The 19708-nt window shown below is 37.3% G+C and overlaps 1 long non-coding RNA gene across 1 annotated transcript in view; it reads left to right on the top strand.

Moving 5' to 3' along the window:
- The first annotated feature begins 11863 nt into the window (after positions 1-11863).
- The window catches only part of LOC134471495 (uncharacterized), a 33087-nt gene continuing 25242 nt past the window's right edge, over positions 11864-19708 (top strand). The window contains exon 1 of the long non-coding RNA XR_010040944.1: positions 11864-11944. This is a non-coding gene — a long non-coding RNA (uncharacterized LOC134471495). The remainder of the gene's footprint in view (positions 11945-19708) is intronic.

Below are 19708 nucleotides of genomic sequence, written 5' to 3'. Positions count from 1 at the left end.
TTCTGTTTGTTTTAGTCATTTCTTGGGATGCAACTGTGTATCTAATTGGAAAGCTTCATGGAAAATCAGATTTACACTTCAGATGAATGACATAGATCCACAGGGTGTTTTTGAAAATAAAATGTCTACTTCTGTTTCTATTGTTTTAGTATCAGTATGTTCTGAAACTTTTCCTTAAAATCAAATGGTTTAATACATTTCTATCTAAGTAATTTTCTGGAGAATTTCCAATAAGATTATTCTTCTGCTTCTGTACATGCAATATATCAGTGCACTGCATATCCACAAACTGAAAGTTAGATTAGGGTTGGTTTGTATCCAGTGTGACTGGTCAAGATACATAGATTATGATTAAATGTAGGTGAAATCTTATTTCTTGTGATGAAATCCAGCAAGAATACAAACTCGATTAGTTGTTTATGTGATCGTATTTATAACAGAAGGTAATTTAGATGAATAGTAGAAAGAAGAAGAGAGGAAGAAAAAGACAATGGCTGTGCTCTGGAAGCCCAGGTTGAGTTGTTAAAATCATGAAAGGAAATATTTGTCAGAAACTGCTCCTTCCCTCACTCGATCTTTGCAGACAGAACAACAGTGTAGGCTAAATAGTGAAGAGGGGGAGCAGAGAAAGGTAGAAGAACTTCAAGTGTATGATTTGATAGTACTGCACGACGAATTTGTATATAGATATGGGCATGATAAAAACTATGGAGAATGCTTAGATTTAAAACATTTATTAAAGTAAAAGAAAAATTGTCATTAGTTCTCCTCAAAATAATCCCTGCCATAGTTCTTGCCAATTTCTGAAACATTCCTGGAAATTCTCTTCTGTGAGTGTCTTTTATACACTTCTGGATGTCTCAGTGCCCTAAATGAAACAAAAACATTGGTCTTTCATGGTCGTTGAAAGAGGTGGTGAAAGTTTAAATTTTAAAAAGGATGATAGTAAAGGACACATTGCCATTAATTACTCTCAAACCACTGAATATATGCCCTTTCTCCTCTGATACACTTATTCCTTCATTCTTGGCAATGTGTCATTTAGTGTTACAAGGTTTACCCTGATGTGACTGAAACAAGAAATGTTCCATGCAGTATACACCTTGTGTTTGACATCTTGTTTTATAGTCCTTTTTAATACATATACATGCAGCTTGAAAAAAATAAAGGATCCAAAGTGTCAACAATATTTTTCCTAAATATTTTTTTTATTTTATGTAAAGAAAGACTAAACAAAACAGGAAATGGGTAGAAATAATACATATGTTCAGAGAAAAAGTAAACAGTAAGAAATCACTAGTTGATGTTTACATATTGTCCTTTTACAAGTAGTTGTTCAAGATACAAAAGTGGAACATATAAAGTGGGAATTCAAACTGAGACTGCAAACAGTTCTGCTCAACTATCCAACAAAAACTTAGTAATGTGATTGTCAATCTTATACACTAAAACAAATATACATGCAGTTATCCATATCTTCAATTATATTGACATTGAACAAACCCAAGCAGGCTAATATCGCTCTGAACAAAGAGTAATACTATTACTGGGTTTCACATTAGGCCACTCCAGGATCGGCACTGGGTACATTAGGGTCTCTTTTTATTCAAAGTTTCTGTTCATTTCATCATGTGTCATAAGATCAGTTCTCATAAACTGTTTATAGATTCTACACATGCATGTCTTAACATGTATTTCTATCCTTTCTATATTAGAGGGAGAAACAAAACAAAGCAAGACAAAACAAAACATATTCCTATAAACACATGAAATGAAAAAGACATGTAAGACCACTGTACAAGGAATTCTACCATAGTTTCTGTGTTGTCTCTTATTATCTTCAATAGAATTGGCGATATCATCAGACATAGTATAATTGAATATATCAATACATAACAGTGTTAATAAAAACACAACTTTGTATATAATATAAAACTTCAAAAACAGGCAGTTATTAAACCAGAATATGTATCATAGAGTCTTGTCATCTTCAGTGTAGTTGCCTATAGTCTCAGACTTGATATTATCAATCATACCAGTTTTTAATAAAATCTGTTGATACCAAACAGCAATCAAACAAGCCAGATTTAACTAATATCAGTCATGATAAAACAGTATGAATCATACAGGGCTCCAGATTAAAATTATAGGAAATTAAAGATGATTACTGTGCTATATCCTGATGTTTTTGGGATAGCTATCTGTGCCCTCAAATCTAATGAAAGTAGACAAACTGGGACAGAAAAAAAAATCTATCTAAGCAGAGTGGTGTGAGTAATGTGGGTTTTAAATCCTGATACACTATTAACAATATCTTTTGGCATCTTTTTTAAGACTCTCCCTCCCCTTTCACTTCCCCAGGGTACACTGTGCATTTTTAGGTCTGACCAAGACCATGGTTTTAAACTGCAGAGGCGGGGGAACTGCTATTTTACCTAAGTGGTTCCAAACCTCCTCCCTCCTGGACTTGATCTCTAATTGTATTCCTTTACCTATTAAAACCGTCTTTCCAACCTATCCAGAAATAGTGGTCTAGTTGCCCCTATTACTCTGGTTCTCTTTCACATAGACTATTGTTTTCTCATATTTGATTTTCTGTCCATGTTCTCTTTTTCATGTTAATTATATTTCATATAAGTAGCATCTCGGTGGACCCTACCTCCTGATCTACTCTACAAGTGTTTTTTTTTTTTTAATTTAGTGTATTAAGGCCATCTATATTAGAGATTATAACCAACCTTCTCTGCCTCATTTCTGTTATGCTCTTTTTTTGCCATCAATTGTCTGCTTATCTTCTTCATTCTGTTTTCTGCTCCATTCATTGAGGCTTCTCTGCCACTGTTCCTGGAATCATAGTACTTTTCTCTCTCTCTAGAATGCCCTGAAGTATTCTCTGTAGAGTTGGATTGGTGGTTGAGAATTTTCCAAGTTCCTCTTTGTCTTGGAAGCATCTTGTTTCCCCATTAATTTCTAGAGAGAGTTTAGTAGGGTATATCAATCTGGGCTGGAGGTTATTTTCTTTCAGGGTTTGGAATATTTTGCTCCAGGATCTTCTTGACTTGATGCTTTGTGTCAAGAAGTCTGCCATTATTCTGATGGGCCATCCTTTTTAGTTTATCTGTTTCTTGTCTCTAACAGCTTTTAATATTCTGTTCTTATATTGAATTTCTGGGATCTTGATTATTATATGTCTGGGTGTAGCTCTGTTTTGGTTATAGGTGGCTGGAGATCTATATGCCTCATACATCTGAATATCATTTCCTTTTCGTATGTTTGGGAAGTTTTCCTTAATTATTTCTGTGAATAGCCTTTGTAGTTCCTTTGTTTTTACCCCTGCTTCTTCATTCACATTCTTTATTCTCGAGTTATAGATGCTCTTGTCATCTTCTAGCCTTTATAATGTTACTGCTTGTTTCCTTGTTATTTTAAAAAAGTTTTTCCTTTCATAATCCTACAAAACTGTCCTCCAGTTTGGATAATCTATCCTTAGTTTCTTTCAAGCTGATTTGCCATCTTTCCATAAAGTTTTTAATTTCCTTGTGATCTCTTAGAATCTGCTTTATGTATTCTATATTTTGTATATTCTTCATCAAATGGTTCTCTCCTTGTTTGAGTTCCTCCCTTCTTCCATCCTTGTCTGCTTGAGGAGTGCTTAGCATCTCTTTTATTAATCTTTTTATATCTTGCTTTACTTGGCTAAATATTTCACTTTTGAACTCATCTATGAGGTCCTGAAGATATCTTTTTATGTCCACTGGTACTGTGTCTGATGTTGCATGTTTACTGTTCTCATTCTTCTTTGTATTTACCTGTCCTGGGGCAACATTCTCAGGGTTGGGATCTGGGGACTTTTTGTTGTTGCTTCTTTTCCCATCTTTTTGTTTCTTCTGGGAGGCCCCAGTTTCTTTCTTTGTTGGTTACAATTCTTCTGAAGCACACTGGCTAGGTGACCCTTCCCATTGCAGTGTGCTAGTGAGTTGCAAACAGGGGCAGCATATGCTGGCCCCTCCCCTCTGGATCAGTCAAGCTGCTGAGGCCTGCACTGTATTACTGTTCGATGCTTCCCCTCTGGGTTCATCAAACTTCTGAGGCTTCACTGGGTTAATGTGGTTAGTGTGTGCCACCCCTGTAGGGACTTGATTTTGGATAACCTATTGGGTCTCAGGCATGTCATATGACCCGGGCCTAGCTCATTCCACCAACCCCGTTTGGGAAGGGAACAACTCTCAGCAGTCACTGCTGCCCCTTGTACTTGCCAGTCCTGCCCAGTCCCAGAATGTCATCCACCAGAGCCCTTCTTGCTGTGGAATAGCTCCACTCCTGTCACTCACCACAAGTTGATGTAGGCTCCCCACCAGCTCAGCTGTTCATTCGGCTCACTGACCCCCGACCTCAGTGTGACTGCGCCTCCAGTGAGTCGAAGCAGCAGGACCTTGGATGACTCGGCAAGTCACCTGCTGTGGTGGGAGCACTGAACCTTTAGCTGCTCCAATAATAGTACAGGGACTGTATGTTTGATTGGTTCTTCTCACTTTAGTTTCTTCTTGGGATGAGAGAATTCATCTCCCTCTGTTTGGGGCTCCCCACTCTGTATTATGTTGAAATCTAAGTTGACTATCTCAGGGAGCCTCTGTAGCCAGCTGTTATCTGCCATCTTTGCTTAAATCCTTTTCCTAAATATTTGCTATTTTTTTACTAAATATTGGTATCTTCTTCGAAAGTTTTGGGGTTTTGGGTTCTTCATTGTTGGGTGAGTCCACGAGTTATAAGAAGAATCATGTATAAATTTTAGACAAAATTATTAATTATTAATTCAAGACCTTCCAGAATTCTCTTTCCTTCTGGAATGGTGTCCTGCTCTGTCAGCCTGGGTTCTTGACTGATGAATGTCACCAGCTACCATTCCAACATATGACAGGTATACAGAGGGAATGACATATAATTACTTGCTGTTTTAAGTTAAAAAATCTTGGGGTTGATTCTAAGCAACGTAGGTTATCTAGCAAAAATGGCTCCCCAGTTATGGTTTTAAATTTTCTGTTTCTGGGCCAGTTCTCATTAAAAATGTTATTTCAGTAGCCTAATACTTCCCTTTAATAAAGCAAGATCTAACACCGTTTTGGGATGCAGAATCTGGGATTTATTTTGCCACCTAAAATAGTATCTTTCTTCCACATGACTATGTAGCTCATTAGGTCCTGTATTCTCTCTTTTCCACTCTCACAGCTCACATTTTCCATAGATCTGCCATCATCCCGTTATCCTCAATGGTTTTTCAACTTTCTGTCTCTTTTTTGGAAGCAAAGCCTTTTTGGAAACCCATTTTAATGCCACTAAGCCCACTCTCTGCATTTGCTATGGGGATATTTGGAGCTCTCCCTCTTTTACCAGCACGGGGCTTAGGAGTTCTGCTTTTTTTGGATTGGTTAATGCCTGGCTGGATAATGTGCCTAACTGGAAATATTGGTGCCAACCTGTGTTAAAATAGAGATGGTGAGTACAGAACTCCCTTGACTTTGGTGCTTGGCCAGTATAACTCTGTCTACAGCCAAGCGTTTAAGCCAAATCCATTTTCCAAATGTTGACTTTACTATAGTGCTGATCTCTAGGCTGGAACATGCCTCTTTCTCCTTTTGTACTGGTTGCATTTGGTAAAATGTGACCATGATAAGGCAGAAGCAAGTTCAGATTGGAAGAGAAATTTCCTATGAGCTAATCTGAAAGTAGAAATAGTCCTGACAAGGAGCATGAATTACAAGATTAAGAAAGAGGAAAAAATGTCATCAGGTTTTGCATGCTTAGAATGAAGAGGTGAACTAGTCCAAAGGCCAGCAAGAGAATCTGAGTAAATGATTGCACTTAGGTGTAGGACTCTGGAGTGTAAGGCTCGGAACCTCTGGAAGACTTCAATTTTGACATCTCCAGGGAATTTAGACAGAGAGGACAGTCTGGTCCTCAAGATAAAAGTGGATAGGTAAGTTCAAATGGAAGCCCAAAATAGAGCTACCTTGTGAGGGACCATGTACTATAGTTGGAAAGGAACTGTATTTATAACTTCAGTGTTATACATTTTGGTTAGCATTTCTCACTGTGATATGCAGTCATGTTTTGCCTTATATCATGGATGTGGAAAGATTGACAAGATGAGTAAATAGTAACTTATATGACACAAAATAAAATGACAAGATTCTGCTGCCCGCTTTGAAAATGATGCATTCCTTTATCAAGAGATTTATAACTAAAGGAAAAGGTCTTTTAAAAGTCCAAAAGTTATTAAATGATCTAACGGTAGGAAGCATATCGATGAGAATTAAATTTTTAGCACACTTAAGGGATAATCTATGTTCTGGAGGTTCTAATTATCTTATGACTTAAATTTCAACATGCAAGGAGAGGGAAAAAGTCACCCGTGAGAAAGATAAATAAGGCAGGCTCTGATATATGACAAAGTATGTCATAGGAACACAGAGGAGATAATAGCTATTCCCAAGTAAGAGGCAGTGTTATGATTTTAAAAGGATATGTAAGTTACTAAACTCTTTGGAAAAGGAAATTATGAAAAGTTAAAGTTATTTTCAGAGAAGTGTAATCAAAGGCACGGATGTAGGAAAAACTATGCAGGTGTTATCCCCCAGCCCATGGCTCCCACGTGTTTCTTCACAGTCAGGTCACGCTTGCTGCCAACAGGTAGCCCATTAAAAGATTGCTGGATCCCAGAATTTTGACTTAGAACTTGAAGCACAACCATGGAAATTATAATGTTGAAAAGCTCCTTACAACCACCAGGAATCTGCATAGATGACTAGAATCTACACTAGTGATGTTAGAAAGAAATGTGTTCAAAGGACAGTGAATGGCAGCACTATCCCTGGTAGCCAAAAAAGTGAAAGCCATCTACCTTTTAGACTTGACTGTTACATGAATAAACAAAAACTGCAATTAAGTACCATTTAACAATTTTAAAAAAGCAAAGTAGTAATATATGGTGAAACCCAACTTCCAAATACTATTCTCAGTGAGAAAAACCTGATGCAAAAGACCACATATTGTGTGATTCCGCTTTTATGAAATATCCAGAAAGGGAAATCTATAAAGACAAAAAGGAAATTGGTACTGTAGGTGCCTAAGTTATGGAACCAGTGGAAATAGTAGTCACAATGGATCTTTATTTGGGGGGGGGGTAGAATGTTCTAAAATTGAACTGTAGTGGATATATAACTTTGTAAATTTTCCCAAAACAAAGAAAAAAAAAAAACAGACAGCAATAACATCAACAAATGAAGTGTACACTTCAAACAGGTATGAAAACAGGAAAATGTTCAGGTATGAAAATTATTTCCCAAGAACGCTGTTTTTAAACATATGCTATATCTTACAGAATTTGCCTTAAAAGTCAGTGCCAAACGATAGAACCACTGTAAAATGAATCAGATTCACATGCGTAAGCATCATATTTATCCTTAATATAAGAAACTGAAAGAATAAATAAGACCCAAAATGTACAATAGATATTGTGAACGTGAAAGTGGGAGAAAAGCACTCACAAGAAAGAACAACTGCAATGGGGAAAGGAGAAAAAAGGAAGAGAAAAGAATATACAGAGAAATATGTGATGACTAAGCTAATTATGCTACTAATTTCTATTAGTTCATTGAAAAGAATGGTTCATGCTTGTATTGTCTGATCAACTTTTCATGCCTATATCTTGTAATCTGAGCAACTACATTGAAGATAACTACATGCAATGTATCTGTCATTTTGTTTTGAAATTCTCTATCATTGTTTACTTATTTTTTCTCTTTTAAAAAAAGTAGAACCACTGTCGTGGTTACCTTGCTCTGGACAACAGGATTACACTACAAATCCCTCTCTTGTTTTTCTTTTCTAAACCCTGCTCAGAATCTAGGGTGAGTACGTTAATGGACGGCACTTGTGTCCTGCACCCATGCTGTTGCAGAAGATGTGGGAAACCAGTCTCTGCTACTGACTAAAGCCACGCTTACAGATATTGCCTCTGTCCCATAGAGCTTGCATGTGGAAGAGGATAAGCACAGGATCAGGATCAAAGCTTTGATGTGAAGCAGCCAAACTTCCCCTGAGTTTCTGATACACAGCCAGCTGTAGGGACCAGGATACCAGACTGAGACGTCTGAGGTACATCTTCTGATGTTTGCTTTTTTTTTTTTTTTTTTTTTTTTTTTTTTTTTTTTTTTTTAAATCCAAGTGGTCAGGTAGAGCTGGAACTCTGCTAGAAGAATAAGCATTAGGAAAATGTGAAGTGTCTGAAGAGGTTACTCCAACCTGAGATAGCAACCTTCATGAGTGGTGAACTGGTAAACAAATAGAACATCTCAGCTCTCTCTTTCTAGTGTGCATGAGCCACTTGTACAGACCTGCATGAGTACCAGGTGCAAAACAGTAGATGTTCAAATTTTGAAACACTCTTATTTCTTGAAGATTCTGCACCAGGAAGATGATAATGAGCTTCAGAGAAAAAATGAGAAATGATAGTTAAAAGCACATAAGTGATAGAATTTCTATGCATGTATCCAATAAGTATTTTATTATACATAATTCCCTAGCTTTCTGAGATAGGTATTTGGCTATTGATGTGTCTACCTAAAACATGAGCTCCTTTTTAATATTATCATTGCCATTTTAAAATAAATAATAAAGCCCTGATGGTTATATGTGACTCTATGACACCCTTTCTAGTATGTAACGTATAGTCATGTGAGCTAGTATGCTCTCTCTAATGAAAGAAAAGAAAAATCATAGAAACAGGGTGACTGGACTTCAGATGCATTAGGATTATTGAAAATAAAGAGTAAGGAAATTTTTGTGTATGGGTTACTTTACACAAATATACAAAGAGGATGCAGCACAAGTGAAGAAATGGCAAACAGTGTTGTCAAATTTTCTCTTCCTTTTAAAGGTATCAAAGTAAAGTCCCTTAAACTAACCTTAGTGTCTGAAATTCTGAGTGTCTTCTAATGTATCTATTGTTTAAATTTATTCTACTTAGTGTATTTCAGAGCTACTCTAATATCTACATGCTTTATAACCTTTATTTCAAAGTGTTTGACATCCTAATACATTTTGTGTATCTAAAATAACATGTGTTACTCTGAAATAGAGCAAATGAAGAGAAAAATATGCATTCAAATTACCAGGAAAAATATATAAATTTTTTTCCTTGTACAGCCAGGAAATTAAAACCAAATTTTCCTACAACCAATGTAAAAACACTAGAAGATTTAGTAGTTACTTTCAGAACTGAGAAAAGAGATGTTTAAACTGGAAATGATGAAAGGCTTTTTAATTAAAGCAGCATGGAAGATGGCTCTACAATTTACTCTGATTGTTTTGTTTATCATTTACACTTGCCTAACTTCAGTAATTCTTAGGGCAGTGGTGAAGCGGATGCTCCATTTCTTTTGCCTATCTGGATTTCTAAATGTTTCCCATTCATTATAATGCACTGCCTGTAAGAGCCATCCAATTTCCTACAACTCTTCCTCCATTTGGAGTGCAATGATTATGAATGAGCCTGAATAATTGCACTGACTCTCCTCCGTGTCTGTCCTCTTTTCAAAGACAGCAGTTGTTCTTTACTGTGGTGAATAGACATGCCATGCAAACACAAGACAGGCTTTTGTATGTGCTATTTACTTTCATCCAGAAAGATGGACAGCCCCCACACAGCCAATTTCAACAAAGGACTGGTGATATTTGATGGAAAAGTAACTGTTTGCAGATTGCACAGAATTTATGAAATGGGTCCTAGGGTCAAACTGGGTATGATGTTGTTACAGCTACTTAAATCCACTTCATTTATACTGTTTACTAGATCTTACAGTAGTACTTAGGGACTGACATTGAGAAGCAGGAAGTGAACTAGTTCAAGAATGGGTTCTTAAATATCCAGCTGTTTAGCTACTGTGCCATGAGATGGAAAACTATGATATAAAAATATATTTCCAATACAGTTCTTCAAACACATTCTTAGTGTCTTGGGTATCTTGAACCAAAGCCTTTTGACCATATGTGTATAGTAGTTTCTACATAATAGGTCATATTCTACCATCCTCATCTATTTTTATACCCACATATTCTATTTCCCTTTCTATTCATTTAGATTCTATCCAAACTCAATTTTACCTCTGCATTCAATTATGTTCATAGATAATATCATTTAATTTGGCATATGGTTATATGTTAGTTATGCTATTATCTAAGAGTTTGGGGGAAATTACACTTGTCTCCTAGATATTAAAGATCATGCTGGTCTGGTAGAAACTCTATCTTGTGTTTTCCTTCTACCCTCAAAGTTAAACTTAAAAAAAATGATTCATAAATACTTGATATCTAACACTTGAAAATAAAAAATTGTAATATTAGCCTATTATAGTTAAGTGTCTGAATGAACTCACTTGAGCAATGTATTGTTTTTCTTTTTGTGATCTCAACATCACTGACAGGTGATCCTTAAGACTTGCTGAAACATTACTGATGACAAGAAATTATTGAATTTCAAGACAGCTTGTTTCATTTTTGGACAACTTTAAAAGTTATAAAATTTTTTTTTCTGATTATGATCACAGGTCCTCTTTGGTAACTTCAATTCAATGGCCTGGTTCTATTTTCATAATAGATATGCTTAAAAATTGAATGTTTCCTTTTTGTTAACAATTTGTATTAGGTTTCTTCTGAGAAACAGAACTGAGAATGAGAGAGAGAGAGGGAGAGAGACAGAGAGAGACAGAGATAGAGACAGAGAGAGAGACAGAGATAGAGACAGAGATAGAGAGCAGATTGCAAGGGATTGGCTTAGTTAGTGTTACAGTTTATATCTGAATGCCTCCCTAAAGTCTCAAATATGCACAGGTGGGACTTTGGGGAGGTGATTGGATCATGGGTATAGTCCTCTGATGAGATTATACCTAGATGTAAGGTTGCGAGATAAAGATTGGTTAGGGGAGGTGGGTCATTGGAGTATTATTTAGAAGAGTGTATCTCCTCACCCCCCATCTCCTTACCTGTTTCTCTCTCTCTCTCTCTCTCTCTCTCTCTCTCTCTCTCTCTCTCTCTCTCTCTCTCTCTCTGCTTCCCATTGCCATGGTATGAGCTCTTTCCTCTGCCATGCCCTCTGCCATCCCGCTCTGTCTAGTAGCTAGCTGTGGATAACTTCTGCAAAGTGTGAGTTGCTTAGAGTTGTGAGTATTGGGTATTGTGTCCCAGTGACAAGACAGAATCTACTATGTGGAGGCCAAGGAAAACTGATGGTAAAACTCCAGTGTGTGCCCAAAGACATGAGTGCCAGGAGCACTGATTTCTAAACTGGAGAAGATGGAGGTCTCAGTTCAGACAAAGAGAGACAGTCAGACAGAGACAGAGAGAAGAGAGAGATAGAGAGACACAGAGGTTGAGAGAGAGATTGATTTCATCTTTCTTCCACCTTTTCATTCTACTCGGATTCAGTGGTCCACAGATTGGGTGATGCCTACTCACATTCAAGAGTGTCATCTTTCTTTATTCAGTTTATGGAATCAAATGTTAAGCATCCTTTCCAGAGCACCCTCCCAGACACACCCAGAAATAATGTTTCAGTAGATAGCTAGGCATTTGTAATCCTGTTTTAAATTGATACACAAAATTAGCCACGGCATGTTATTTTAGCTATTTGAAGACAAACATGGCTGCACTGTAGGTGCAAAATTAGATAAATTTCACCAGCAGAGGGAGAGGCAATTGTCTTCACAACCAGTAGCTCCAACTGACCACCCCCTCACACAGACAGATGTTTGCTGAGCAATGAATTACGCACCAGATAGCTCTGGAAAGAGCCCCAGATGATCACATGTTTACAGACAGCAGTCGAACTCTACTGAAGCCTCTGAACAGAAAGAAAATTCTGACAATGTAAGCCTTTTCCTCAGCTGAGGTATGAACTTTTCCAAAATATCTCAAAACAATTTCTTTTCTCTCGCTTATGATACCTCACCAATGTGTGAACAGACACAGCTTTGATTTATTAATGAAATACTGCAATGCTGCCCTCTCATTGCAAGCTTAAGTGAAGTCCAAGCACAAAGTTGATAAATTTGATCTATGGAATCAAATCTATAAATAGATGCAAATTCATCAATGAAGCCTATAAAAATTATAGTATAAATCACAATGGAGATAAAATTTGAGTTTTGTAGCTATGGGCATATTGAGGTGTTGAAACAGCACTGGTCTGGTACTGGTATGATTTGACTTGAGAATTGGATTTTTTTATTAAGTGAGTTTTTGGGTACATAGGTCTAGTGTTTTTTACTGTAAATAAGGAAACTAAAGTGAGTGACCATCAAGGTTGTGTGTTGTTCTAATTTATCACATTCCAAACATACTTTTCAATTATTCTATTTAATTTCCCTAATATTTTGGTAAATTCTTCAATATCTTACTGAGGGAGTGAAGACCAATGCCTATTTTGTCTGAATAGACATAACCACTGCCTGAAAGATTCTATGAAAATCAAATGAAATAATCTTGTGGTGATCAACTCTCTTCAGTGCTCATATTTTTACTGTTTATTTTCTCACAAATTGACCTGATTCTTATATCAGATATATGATAGATTTCACAGATTATTTGAATTCAAAGCAGCCTTAGGGATTGCAATCACATCGTTTTATGGTTCTGGCATACTGAGATCTACTTCAGGATTTCTTTTATACCATCATTAACAATGCAATTTTATGAAACAGTGAATACAGTGTTAAAAAGATCATATTCTAACTTCCTTTTTTATAGGCTTGGTAAATCTTATGGTTGAGAATCACCTCCACATCTCTGAAGCCATGACTAATTACAACTATCCAGGTGTTACAGGCCTTTAAAATCCTGTCTTTTCTATAGTTGTTTGCTTAATTGAAAAAAAGAAAATAAAAACTCTGATGGGAGGGTGATCAGAGCTGGGAATCTGAATTCAGACTCCCTAGAGTAACTGAATCCACAAACTGATTACTCACTCATCATATGTTCTGTGCTCTGTAATTCAGGATTGGAAGAGGCTGCCACATGTGAGTGTGTCTCCTTGGGCTCAAGCTGGTATGACAGGGCGATGTGTGCCAAAGCCATAGAATTATTCATTCTCATAAAGTGGAAGAGGCAAGGACATAAAAGCCGAGTACTGCTGCTGCCTTCAGGGTGTAGGTGAAACCTCCTGTCCCTGAACCACCAGGGCTGAGCTCATTCTCAGTCATGAAGAAAAAGAGAACCTAACAGACATTTCTCAAACACATTGCAATTTTATTACTAGTGATAACCTGTTTCTCTAAACAAAGCTCTCGGGCACAAGTGCCTAGGAGGTAGTTTTTAATACTTTCACCCTATGTCATTTTGCAACAGAATTTCTGCCCACTTCTAAGATCATGGAAAGTTGTTTTGGAATTTCCCTAAGGACAGAACAAAATGATACAATAAAATTGCAGCCAAACATACTTATAAGCAACAATCTTTCCCATTGTGGGAACTAAGGCAGCCTAGAGGTTCTGCTGATCTATAACAGGGCATATTTTGGGGACGAGTGTATATAAATTTTGAGACTGAATTTATCTACATTTCCTTTGGATGTTGAGTGGGGAATAAAATTGAAGGTAACTATCTTCTTCCTCTCTTGAGTCCATTTTTCTGCTTCTTTGTTTTCCTTTTCTCATTTCCAAAAAGATAACAGGACAAAGAGCAAAACTTCAAAAAGTCTGATAAATATCTGAGGTGCATACATTCTGCATATGTTTTTAAAAGATTTATTTTTTAAGGCTTTGCACTCTAATTCAAGGTGTTTGGCTTAAGTAAGGTATTTCAAAAGTGTGAAAAAAGTTGGTAGAAGACTCTTATCAACAAAGATATTATTCCATCAGTTCAACAAATATGTTAGAAAAGCTACTACCGGGGCTGGAGGTTTAGCTCAGCGGCATAAGCACCTGCCTTGGAAGCAGGCAGTCGTGAGTTCAATCCCTGGTACCGATAAAAAAGGAAAAAGACAAAAAAAAAAAAAAAAAAAAAAAAAAGTTTTCACAGCAGCCATTGACCTTAAACAACTAAGAAATAGGTAACACACAGTGCAGTAAGTGTTATGGCAGAGGTCATCAAGGTGCTATAAGGCCTTGAAGAATATTCATCAATCGATGATCAGCACTGGTCAGCTTTCTGTCACGTGACCAAATACCTGGAGAGAGCGAGAGACTTGGTAGAAGAAATATTTTATTATGACTCACACTTTGAGAATTTTCAGTCCATGGTTTCAGAAAGCAGAAAGGGTAAGGAAGAGCCAGAGAGAAGAGACCAGAGACAAGAACATATTACTACAGGTTATGGCCACAGAGGCCTACTCCTTCCACCTTCTAACAGAAGTCATCCGTGAACTCATCACCTCACTGACGAGGTCAGCTACCCGTGGTATGATCATCTTTTCTAAACCCCACCTCTGAACACCTGATCCTTTTGGGGAACACTTTCGATCTAAACCGTAACAGCTAATACGTACTGACCAAAGATGAGTGCGTAGGAAAGGACTTCTGAATATTCCAGGTATATTTTAACAGTCTCTGTGCTTGTTTGTAGGATGTACATCACGGTGCACTCAGGGACAGGGTTCTTCATCCTGTCACCCGGGGTTAACACAGTCCATGAAACAGCGCTAGTGCTGCACTGTAGAAGCATGATGTAAGCCATAAGTGAGAGCTACGTGAGTCATTTTAGATGTTCTAGTAACCACATTTGTAAAGGAAACAATTGAAATTAATTTGAACATGTTTTATTTAATGTAGTATACACAAATATAGTTTTAATGTGCAGTGAATATTTGATACTATTAAGGTATTTAAGTTCCCCTTTTAAACTAAACCTTTGAAATCTGGTATGTTTCATACTTACAGCATATCTTATCTTCAGTGACTCATATTTTAATGGCAGCGGTGGCTCCGTATAGTGAGTGGCTTTCACACACTGGACACAAAAGATGGATCGTAAATATTTGTTAAATAAATTAAGATATGACATTGGATAAACTGTTATATACTGCAGTACCTTTAAAAGGGGTTGTAGATATTGCCCCATCATATTAATGTAGTTCAAATGCTTTTATTAATCTCATTTTAAAAAATTAAAAATAAAGAAGCTCAAAGGATTTAACTACCATACTCAAAAGCACAAAGAAAATATTGTATTTTTTTTCTTAGTGTCCTTATAGTGTCCCTTGAATATCTTTGTACAATATTCCTTAGACAGCATTATAGACCATGAGTTGGCTATTAGTTTATAATATTTTTGAAGGTCTTATGTTTTTTTTTTTTAATATTCTTAATTCTTAGAGTTCCCAGTACTAGAGTAGACTTGGGAAAAATGTTAGTTGGACAAATGAATGTTTGATTGAATAAATTACCACATGATATGAGGATTATTTACTCTAAATGGCTTAGTAAAAATGAAAGGACCAGATCTCTTCACAAGCAGCTACTACACCAGGCACTCAAATATATTTGCTATTTGAACTATGGCTATTTATTTAGCGTAATCCTTACAAAACGTCTGCAGCATAATTGCAGGCTAACTTTCTCAGCAAGGTTGAATATCTTGTCAGAACTCATAAAACAGAAGTCACAGAATCAGAACTTGAATTCATGTCTGTCTGACTCTAAGATTCAAGTCACTTTTTAAAAACTGTGTTACTATCCACAGCTGCCCTGACTGCTGATGCAGATAGAATGAAGTATTAAAAACGATTTTAAATGAATTCTAGCAACAAACAAAATTTACAGGCTATGAAAATTACAAAGAATATGCATGTAAAATGTTCCAAAAATGTGTAACTTTAATATGCTGGGAATCATCACCTCATTATAAATGTTACCATTTTAATCCCCTTTCCTCACTCTCTGTTAATAATTCAAGCATTTAAATTTTTATTGGACTGCAAATTGGCACACAGGTCATGAGCTTGACTTCACAACTGTCATATTCAAAATTGGAGTGGAGCGAATCTCTTTCTGCTTCTGGTACAGTTGCCCATTTGTAGTATACTAATGTGCCTAATGGCAAGAAGGGACACACTTGATGGGAGGAAAAATATGAAGTTAACATTTGTAGTGCAATCAAATTAAATTTCCATTGGATTTCAGTTTAAAATGCTACTTGGCCAGTTGCCAGCAATGTATCATCTCCCAAATTTCTACTGAAATCCCAGTGAAGACCTAGAAAAGACAAAATTGCATAATATCTCCAGAAACTAAAAAGAATCTACTGCTGAAATCATAGAGAATGTTGATGAAATTGTTAAACTGCTGAAGTTTATGCCCAACAAACTGAGAAAACCTTTCTCAAGTATTTTATTCCTTCCTGTGTTTTCAGACTGTGAGTCAGTTTGGGATTTTCTAACAACCAAAGTAAGTAAGTAGTCGTCACTTTACTAGCTAAAATACTGAACTGATGAATCTTGGTGCCTCTCTTTATAAAGGATTATAATCCAGAAATGTTAATTCTAGAAAACAGAAGGATGGGAGCCAGTAGAAAGTAAGCATTGTTATGCATGAGGGTTTCACATAAGACTTTATTTGAAGGAACAGTCCTCTCTCTATGTCTGCTCTTATTGTTATTGCTGCTGTTTTTGGCAATGATGATGATGATGATGAACAATTAGGGATCTGACAAGTGGGAATGCAGCAAATCCTACCATGAACATTAAATATTCCCGACTAGCTGCAGTGAGATACTATCAAGAGCAAGCCTGAATAGGTCTAATTAGAGAATCCTGCTTTTCAGTTCAGCCAGATGATATTCATAAACTGCATTCTGCTGTGTCAAGGCTGCTTTTGAAGATACTGGTCCTGTACTCGAAATTTAGCATCCACTGGCACTGATCTCAAGTCCTGCCTCTGTAGCCTCAGGCAAAGCAGCTTAACTTTCACATCTGTAAAACACAAACTGTAATAATCACCTCAACAAGTTATTGTATTTTAGCAAAGTTTTGAGAAATGAAACCTAATGATGGTGATCAATTTCAATGCGGTCTTCATTCAGATATTCTCTTTTAAATGGGACATATTTTTCTTCATCAGGTGTGAATCATTGCCTTTAATATTAGTCTTCCTGTTTCATTAGCAATATTTCCCATCAAGAGTGAGGTCCTAGAGGGCAGGAATACTTTTAAAATTTCCATCATTCCTGGAGGAGAAGGTTAAGTGCATGTGAGTAGATCACTCACATAGTACTTGGAAAAATTCCCATCAATCCTGTCTTTTCTGAGCAGAGAACTAAGGAGGAGAAGCAGCATATGAGAAGGAGGGAGCTCCTTTTCTCCCACCGCCAGGGTCTGTGTGGTCTAGACCTAGATGGGCAATTGTTTTCCCTGGCTTTTTGCTTCCTGGCATCAGATTCCATCCATCAGGAAATCAAGAAACCTCGGACTACAGAGATTCTCACATCCGCCACTGCCAAGGCCTAACCACACAGAGGGCCTGATGCAATTGTCCAAGGAAAGGTCCAGGCAGCAGGGGTTTTGACAGCTTTCATTCTGATTCAAAAGGGTTGGGCATTCCTGGTTTGGAATTTTCAGAAAAAATCAGGTGGTATGCTTTTCTTCTTCCTTTTCATTTTCTCCTCTTCTGGATCATCATGGTCCTTTGTGCTACACAGTACCTAGAAGTGTCCCAGGGGCACAACCTCCTCAGCCCCCAGCATCAGTCACCTGGGAGAACTTAGCAGATTTGGAATTCTGAATGTGATGAAGCCTAAAGGTTCAGAAGCCATAAGGGTGTTAAGCAGAGACCAGTTGTTCTGGTTTGCCCAGTACTGGCAAGCAACTTTCTAAGTATAGCAGAATAAAATTAAAGATAATCCCAAATAGTCAATTGGGACTTCCGTTCACTTTAGTAGGACACAGTGCTTCTAATCATGTTTTCCACACAAAATATAGCCCAGAACTTTGATCCTAACCCCTTTTAGGCAACTCATTTTCTCAGGTGCAGAAAAAAAAAAAAAAACAGCAGTGACCTAGGAGCTTCTCTCATCTGCCAGAGAAGGAGCCTGATTTTGTCCTTGGTTCCACATGCTGGGAAAACCTGACTCTTGCTGTTGGCTCTGCCTTTTCTCTCCCACCCAGTCTTTCCATCTATAGGTTGCAGGCCTTGGGCCTTTTCCTAGGGCTGCGGCTGATGCTTCTGCTACCCCCTCACACCCTCCCACTCAAGCTGTATCCCTGCAATGCATTTGCCTGCTGATCCCCATCTGTTTTCCACTTTTTCTTGTCTGGAGAGGCCTCATAATAGATGCCTCCTGAGAGAAGTGCCCATTTGGTCAGGTTGCATGTTTCACCCCAGATCTACCACTTAAAATACCCTATGGGCCTTTCACCGGTACTGCTGGAGGCTCAGCTCTCTCTTCTCCTCTTTAGACTTGCCAGAATAACAATAGATGTTACTCTGCTTGCAGGCTTCCTAGTGTGAATGTGGATTTTCCAAACAGGCAGAAGGGCAGGAAAGCATCTCTGCGTGGCAAGGGCAGTGCACAGAAAAGCTTAGCAGCATGGTGTATGACCTGAGCCCTAAGTGAGCCATTCATCCAGTGTGACATCTGGAGCAGTAGAGTCGAACCACTCAGGGAAGTGCTTATTTATTTAGGAGGAGATGATGCTATGATTGCTGACTTCCCTCTAGTCACTCAAAAGGGAGTGAGAAAAAGGAAGCGTTAGCATCTGGACCCCGTAAATTATAAAACCATTGCTTTATTTTCAAAGGCAATGGAAGAAAGCTTTCCAAGGTTTCAGAAAGGGGCTACAAACTAGAGATTTGATAGCTCTGCAAAACCCTGAAAGGAGCCATAATGTTTGTTGTTTTGTGTATGCATTTTCCTAAGCCTATAATTGTAATTATGTTCTCAGTTGGTCCTATGGTCCTATGACTCAAAAAAAAAAAAAAAAAAAAAAAAAAAAAAAAAAAAAAAAAAAAGGAACATCGTTTTAGAAAGGAATACAGGGTGTTCTGGGATCCTGAGTGCAAAGATAGATTTATTTTATTTTTTCTTTTCTTTTCTTCATAACCCACAAGTCCTAGCACATAGCCAGAAGCATAGAAAATATTCAGAAAGTATTTGTCAAATGATTTTCAATTGCTACTATCCAAAAGGAAATTCACAGAAAAAGCCTGCAAAATACACCTAGGAATTCAGGCTGGCAAAGCAAAAGGTTTAGATTTTGGTCCAAATCTTACCAGTCATTTATTCTTTAGTCTTTATAACAGAAAACTTCACTCTTCTCTCTCTGGATTCCTCTTCTTTTTGTGGATTTCATGATCTCTAAATTATTTTTTTAGTTTTGAAATTTGAGCAGTTTGTTTCTATAGTCTGAGTGTAGTTAGTTCCTGAAAGTTTCATGTTTGAAGCTTGTCTCCACTTTGTGATACTAAAAGGTAACTGGGCCTTTGTAAGTGCAACCTCCTGGAAGAGCATTTGACTTACTCCAGTAAGAAAGTATTAATGCAGTTCTCATGGGATCTTGATTAGTTCTAGTGACTGGTTCACCAAAAAAGCAAAAGGTCCTCTCTCCTCAAGACTCTGGCATCCTGTCTGAACTTGGGATCTCTCTCTCTCTCTCTCTCTCTCTCTCTCTCTCTCTCTCTCTCTCTCTCTCTCGCATGTGTTCATGTGATCCTGGCATCTATGAGAT

The sequence above is a fragment of the Cavia porcellus genome, unplaced genomic scaffold (assembly GCF_034190915.1).
Source record: "Cavia porcellus strain 051 isolate PalLab524CR breed Dunkin Hartley unplaced genomic scaffold, mCavPor4.1 scaffold_18, whole genome shotgun sequence".
Taxonomy (NCBI): Eukaryota; Metazoa; Chordata; class Mammalia; order Rodentia; family Caviidae; genus Cavia; species Cavia porcellus.
Note: the sequence above shows the minus strand (reverse complement) of the source record. Positions and strands in the feature narration are given on the sequence as shown.